We start from the raw sequence: 8,321 nt of genomic DNA, 5'->3' as shown, positions 1-8,321 counted from the left end.
TTTGACTGTAGGGATCGATTTGTAATTATTGCATATCACAGGGACTTCTCATGCACTTTTTAAACCATAGAGAATGAAAAATAATTATGACATACCATATGGACTAACTGTGTAATTATAAATAAATAAAAATAAATAAAAAATAAAATAAAAAAAAAAAGAGAAAAGAAGGGGAAAGTTTCGAAAGTAATTGCCAAAGGGTAAAGAGAAATGCATTGGGAAGAGAGAATTGAGCAGCGCGTTTCACGGGAAATGAATGCAGACTGACAGGCAAAACAATAAATGTGACGCGGGAAGCAAAACAACAATATGAACGCGTCACATTTATTGTTTTGCCTGTCAGTCTGCATTCATTTCCCGTGAAACGCGCTGCTCAATCTTCTCTTCCCAATGCATTTCTCTTTACCCTTTGGCAATCACTTTCCCCCTCCCATTTTTTTTGGTACTGTTCACACGGTACTTTGACAGACCCGTGGGCCCCGAATGCAGCTGTACTGTATTTCATCCCCGAATGCAGGTAGTTCGGTTTTTTTATTATAATCACTTTTTTTTTCAAGTAAAGAAGATTAAAACAAGAAAAAGATCGCTAAGGAATTATTTTATGATGGACCGATGGTCACAGAAACGCGTGGCCTGCACGGGAGCACCTCAGATTTCGGAGCTTTTAGATGTGACGGAATAGGTGGTACTGGAACCACTTAGCAGACTGGAAAGCATTGACTAGTCAACTTCGTCATTATTTTTCCTCACTTTTTTTTTTAAAAAAAAATTGTAACCAAATTTTAAAAAATGCCAATATATGATATTAATCTTTTAACTTTTTTTAATTCTAATCGTCAATTAATTTTTTTTTTTTGTTAAATTATGTCAAAGTTTTAAAAATAATTCTTATTTATTTCGAAAAAAAATAAAAAAATAAAAAATTGCTAAAATTTAAATATTATCATAATTTAATATAATTTACAAAAATATTTATGTTTGAATCTTTGAAATCGTTTATAAAAAATAAACACATGAGTATTTTGAAAATATTTTTTTTTTATGATTTAACAAAAAATTCTAACAAATGTATTAAATTGAAAAAAATTTGAAATATTGATACTTTAAATTTATAATTTTTTAAGTTTAAGTGCATATTTACAAAAGTGATAAAAATAAAAAAATTATAAGTAAAGTTCTTTTAAGTAATTTTTAATTTTTAATAAAACATGGTAAAAATGTCTGAAAAAATGCAATTAATTTGATATATAAGTAAACAAAAAACAGCACCTAAGGCGTTTGGACAATTATTTTCAAAACAATTTTCACTTAAAGAAGAATTTATATACAAAAGACAAACTAAATTAACTAAGTCCCTACTAAACCTATTACATAATAACTAAGTGCTTCTTATTGTGCACTTAAAATCAAAACGCGTTTTCACATCTTGCGCATTGTTTCTACACTGTAGCATAGAACAGTTTTCAAAAACAGGTCTAACATGTTTTCGATTTTTATGTTTTATCTTGTTTTGTTTTTGTTTTAAAAACATGTAACCAAACGACCATAAATAGTGATAAAACATGTTTTACTGTTTTGAAAACAGAAAACTGTTTCCAAAGCAAGCAACCAAACAGGCTCTCAGCTTCTATTGTCAAAAGATTGGTGTCATTTGCTCTCTCAATAGTTTTAAGTGTATATATGCCGGTGGCCCTTGCACTGTTTGGGTTTGAGCCATCCGAGTCAAATAATTAAAAGGGTTAAACACTTTATTGGTATATGTGATTTGAAAATTTTATTTTTTATTGTCTTTATTTGTATTACAGATAGTATTTGAACTATGAAAAAAAGATGAGGATAGTACTTTCGTCCAAAACTAACATCTGACCATGTCATCAAACAAGTGTCAATGTAATAATACGACACCTATTTTCATATGCAACTTCAGTGCTGACGTGGCTACCAATTTTACCTGGCCCTTGCTTTTCTGAATTATTGGTATCACCACTGTGCCTATGATCGAATAAAGCCACATTAAATTAAAGATGAGAGTCTCATTTGTCCTTATTTTTAAGGACTTGTTAAAAAAGTATTAACAAATTGTAAGTAACAACATCAGGATAAAGAGCATAGAGAAGCCATCTCCACCCTTAAAGAGAATAAGCACCAGCAATGTTCCCTCCTTGTACTTGTGCATCATAAGTAAATGTGTTTGGAAGAACACCAAAAGCCACAAACTTTTCAGCCTAATTAACTATTCCTCACCAAGGGATTAATAAGCAAAACCTCTGGGACTTGACAGCCAAACCTGCCTTTAGTAATCTATATGGTTTTAAGTATTATAATTTGTTACGTAGGAATCATTAGATCAAATTTCACATGATTTAAGATCTAACGTACATCATATGGTTCTCCATATGATCTAACTATTATCGTTAGAGCAATGATAAAAATGTAATAATTTGGCACAATTCTAATGTGACAGTTGTTACAATTAATTCCTAAATCAGTTCTTGTTAACAAAATAAAAAATTTAAGAATTAATCAGAATTCACGACTGTATCGTCAATATTTTGCGATTGTTATGATATATATATATATATATATATGATTTTTAATACTACTCATTATATATACACATCACATTATGGTTGACATCATCGTGACTATTTTTGATCAAGCTGAGCAATTAATATTTCCTCGGCCAATTAAAGAACAAAATGGAAGTTCATCTTAATATGCTATCTTATCTACCAATAGTTGTTCTTTTATTCAATTCCAAAGAATAATCCGGTTGTTGATATCTTGTCCACTATATAATCTGAATAAGATTTAGTGACTCAACAGAGCAAGTAGAGTTCTCTGGAAATTAAGGCTTATAATAATGGATTTGCATACTCAGGTAAACATCTTCAACGTTATTGCTGCTGCTAGCGCTATTCATAAAATATTTAGGGCTGGGATCAGTTAGAATTGTCCAAAAAAAGGAAAAGGAAAAATATCATGGCATCGATCTTGAATTCTTGCTTCTTGCGTCAATCTTTGCATGTAGTTGGACCTTGCAATCGCACTTGATGGAGTCACTTTGTGCTTTTAAAGTTGGTTTCTTGCTTGTAATGCTGGTACTCCTTTTCCTTGGAAGAGTTTGGAGCTAAAACTGTGTTTTTCTAAATCACTTTTTGAGTAGATCTTTGTTAACGCCATTCTCATCTAGCTTTGTATAGTTTTTTGCTATCTTTCCTCGTTCTTGATCTTGATGGGGTGCTTTCATCTTGTATACATCCTGTGTACTTGGGTTGTGCCCCTTGCACATTTAATGAATTTGTTTACTTATAAAAATAATAATGTCATTGATGTATTCGTTCCTTGGGGATCAAGTAGGAATTAATAAGGAATAAATCTCCATTTATTTCCGGCCTTTATTTCCTAGTCTAATAAGGAAGATATATTCCCAATAAAGATGTAGGCTATTCGTAAGGATCTTTCCTTACTAGTTATTGACGGCTAAACCTAGTTTAGCCCTTGTAACATATAGCTATTATTTCTCTAGTATGAATCTTTTCTTGTATGGTTCCTGCATGATGTAAATGACAGTTAGACCTAATGGTTATATCTTATGATGTAGCTGTCTCCTATTTAAGAATAATCACAATGAATAAAGAGTCATGCTTGAATATTATCAAATCTAGAACATTTTTTGGGGTCTAGGAGGTCACAGCTCCCTCAAAGTAACCTAAATCTTTTTCCCCTTGTTCTTGTGCTATTTGATTAATTGCATCAGCCTTGCTCACTAAAATACGAACTAAGACCATCAGAAATGTATTCCAGTATTGGAACAACCAGTCTTAATGGAGGTATTAAACAATGTCTGAGCTATTTTGTGAAATGTCTGAAAACAAGATAAAACATCACTTTTATTCTTTAAGAAATACACCCAAGTGATTCGAGAATAATCATTAATAAAATATAACAAGCCAATGAAACCAAATAAACAAACAGCACAAGGGATCCAAACATCATTATGTACTACAAAAGGTCTAGAATTTAATTAAAGCTAGAAAGGAATAACAATCGATGGTGTTTTGTAAGTTTACATGTAGCACAATGAAATTGGAAAACATTACCCTGAGAAAACAAAGATAGAAAAATTTGAACTAGAAAACATTACTTTGAGAAAACAAAGATGGAAAAATTTGTTGCAACAAAAGAAAGGGATTTCTTAGTCTCTGATGCCTTAGCCAAATCATCTCCACAAAATTTTCAGAAAGGTGTGGCTTGATGAACTTGCTTGATCCATATGTGCTCCTTGAGTTGAGAATTCAGATAATAAAGACCATCCATCAAACTAGCTAGCTCTGGCAATCATCTTCCCGATGATTAGCTCTTGAAATAGACAATAATAAGGGTAAAAGAGTACATTGCAACTTTTAGTCCTTGGTAATGTGCACAATAAAAGGAAGATTGGTTACCAACTTAGGTACATGTAAAATAGACGAAGAGACATAGAAGTAATAGAAGTAGAACCTTTGTCAGGCACATATGAGACGGAATTATCAGTTATCCTAACTTTTTCCCTCCTTGAACAAAGTGTAGGAAAAAGTAGAGTAGATAAACCAGTAATGTGATTAGAGGCCCTTGAATCAATAATGCAAGGATCATTTGAGTTAGTGGAGGATGCATTTAAGAGATAGCGAAATTACCTGAATGAGCAAAACAGAGGTGGGTGTCTTCTGTTGAGACATAAAGCAACATAACATTTCAACCTTTGACTTAGTGAGTGTCAGACTAAGTAATAGAATAGAGAGCAAAAGTGGGAGAAATAGGTGTCACTTCAAAAATGTGGTGAGTATGGGGCTGAACGACCTCCTCTACCTCTAGTAGATACTCATGAATTTTTCAATAAATTATTTTTAGTGTGTTATGGCTTATTACAATGATCATGAAGCAATGCCTTTCTCATTGGAAATGGTATCCATCAACTTGCCTGCATATTGTTATAAAGCCATAGCGAGTGACGATGGTTTCTGTGAAGAAGAAGGGAGCATAGCACCTCTCCTACTCCCCTCATTCAGAACATAAGCAGACAATTCTGTAAGAGAAGGAAGAGGCTCTTTTCCCAAAACCTAAACTGAACACGATCATATTTCTAGTTCAACATAAGAAGAAACTCAAAAATAGGGTCAAGTTCCATTAGGTTTTGGAGTTATATTGCATTTGCTGTTCTCTCAGTCTGAAAGTTTTGGTATCTACCACAAACCACAAAGATTATGGAAGTATGTTGCTACAGACTTTTCGTGCTTAGTCTTTCCATGAATCATAGCTGTATGAATACAGCTATGCTGTATCCTACATTTTTGAATAGGTCTGAACTGTTGCATCACAATCTCCTTTGCGGTACGTAGAAATAGATACCTCTAAGTAATCTTTGGATTCATTGCATCTAACAGCCAAGACATTGTAAAACCTTTTGCTCTTTCTATTTATCATAAGTAGGATGCATGCTTCGGTTCTAGTTCTTGAACTTAACCATTCAAATGTCTCATTTTTATTTTACTCTTAATATATAACATTTTAGCCCATGACCAAACAAGGTAGTGGAGCCCATCTAACTTTACTATTGTTATTTGGAGTGTTGGATTTTGTTTGAGGAGGTCATTTGACTATCTATCTCATTTTTAGCATTTTTTGAGTTCTAACTCACTTTTGAGTTGAGTTCTTGTGATCAGATGCCAAAACGAACTAAATAGCTCTAAGGATTCGGCTTCGGTCCAGTTTTAGATGAAAATAAACCCATTAGGAATGGGACGTGTGTCCCAATCCTAACGGACTGAAATTGGACCCAAGCCAAACCCTAGCTCCAATATGCAACAAATAGGATGAAAAATAAAATTCCAAATAGCTCAAAAGTGGATGACTAAATAATGTTCATAAGAAAGTATCTAATGGACAGCGTAGGTTCATACTTCATAGGATCAAAACTTCCAAACCCACCCCCCACCCCCCCTTCTTTTGTTAAGGACCATGTGTTTGATTTGAGCTGCAGCTGGTTGTGAATGTTCAAGTTACCCCATGTGTTTCATGAAATTTTTATGAGAAAATGTCTAGCCTTCAAAACGAGTTTTTTTTTTTTTTTTTTTTTTTTTTTTTTTTTTTTAATTTTTTAATTTTTAATTTTTTTAAAATGTATTTTACTGATTTAGTGTGAGGCCATTTGTTTCTAAATCTTATTAGCTTCATGATTTATTTTGCAGCATGTATTCAGTAGGGCCAGTACCTCCCAATCAGTTGTGTGACAAGCATGAGACCGTTACAACCTTTAGTCACCCCAACTCAGTCAGGAAAAGATTATGATGATTCTTCATCATTAATGCAAAGGATGTTTACAAAACAGTGAGCAATTGCTCAAGTTGTGGGTAAAAATATAATGTTAGTAGAAATGGTTAACTTGGAGGGAATCATTTCAGGTGTATATTTCTTTATGTATGAAGCATTGAGCATATTGAGGGTGATTCATGTGTATCAATTACTATGCTGGTGTAATAAAGTCGAGAGCTCATTATATTGCTTAGCACTATAATTGCCTTTTGATTTCTGTTTAGTGAATGAAAGCATCCAATTGTTTGCCTTCGAGCTTATGGCCCAACTTTGACAAACTCATCCCATGCTTCAATCCATGTGACCATGGCATCAACTAGTGTGGGAAGTATTCAATCCACCTTACCAAGTTTAGCTCTGATTTAGTGTGAGGTGATTTGACCATTATTAACATCATACATGGTGTTGAAATTATAATCTTTTCTGTCATAAAGAAATACTTGAAAAACAACGTTTAACACAAACAGCATCTATAATGCTAGTGGGACTTGCACATACGTAAAGAGTGCAAGGCAGGCATGAATAGAAACCACATTTTACTATTTGAATGGAAGTGGTTAAAATTTCTTTGATTATTTGATGCATCCATGTGTTGTGAGCTAGCATGCATCAATTGATACAACTTTAATGCCATTTACATGTTACACTCGATCATGATCCCCTCAAATTTCTTTCAAATTTTATGTTATTAAATTATTAAATTTTCGGTAATGATAAAAAAACAATAATTACACAATTTTTACACAACCATCACTCACACGGGGTGGGCCCATGTGGTGGTAGGCCCCATCCCATGTGAGTGATTGTTGTATACAAGTTGTGTAATTGTTATTTTTCTATCACTACCCTTAAATTTTAACCGCATTTTGCATCTAACAGTCCGAAACGTGCCAGCTGTCATACACAAAATAAATGAGAAAGCTAATAAAACTTTAATGCTCGGATGAACCAGAGACGGAGATGAATTAGCTAGTAGTTAATTTATACAAACCAATCTAATAAATTGCCATTTGCATACTACACAAATAGAAACAAAACAAAAGAACAACTCCTGCTATTTCTGTGATTCTCTGTTATATCAAGCAAACTGAAAGATTAGAAAGAAAGCAGAACGTACACATAATTGATCCCCGGCAGAAATACCAATAGCAGGACTAACTTGAAACTCCCACCATTTCAAGCCAAGCACATCACATCTATTTACAGAAAAATTTTGAAGATCAATTTCAGGACCAACAAATTATCATCTCTTAATCGTGGTGTTTTACCATTTAAAAAGCACTGCGAAATGAACTTGCACTCTTCATAGACATTGGCTGATAAACAAATATAATTGAAGTCATCCTTCAATGGACAAATGAAAGAATAATACAAAATATCATACGAAACCAAAACTCCAATACAAGTGGAAAATTCTTCAAATGATCGAATTGCATGAGCTTCTAGCGCCGTCCCACATTATATGTAGGGGGTTGATGATCATAAAATTCTGTAGCACATATGTAGGGGTTCACATAAGAAAGATCGGCAATCATCGTAGCAATCTCTTCCTCATCTTCAATCGCCGAAAATATTGGTGGATAAAATTCTGTTGAAGATGATGAGATGTTCAGCTCTTGATTTACTTGGTCGGGTTCCACGACTTGAACTTGTTGATGATCAGTGGATGGATGGGCATAATCATCAGGAAAAAGTTCAGCAGCAATCGTTGCATAATCAAGCCCATCATCTTCAAAGGACGAAACTATTGGTGGGAATGTTGTTGCTGCATAAAGTTCTGCTGAAAATGATGAGATTGGCACAACAGCAGCAATAGGATTCCTCTGCTCAGCAAAAGGATTTTCTTCTCCCGGGTTCTCGTCCCTGTGGATGTCATTGACTTGTTGATAAGTGGATGGCTGGGCATGCAGATGTTGGAAGTTTCTATGTTTCATTTTATCCAAGTCTTTATTCCTAATTCTGCAGAG

This window comes from Alnus glutinosa, chromosome 6 (assembly GCF_958979055.1).
Source record: "Alnus glutinosa chromosome 6, dhAlnGlut1.1, whole genome shotgun sequence".
Classification (NCBI taxonomy): domain Eukaryota; kingdom Viridiplantae; phylum Streptophyta; class Magnoliopsida; order Fagales; family Betulaceae; genus Alnus; species Alnus glutinosa.
Note: the sequence above shows the minus strand (reverse complement) of the source record.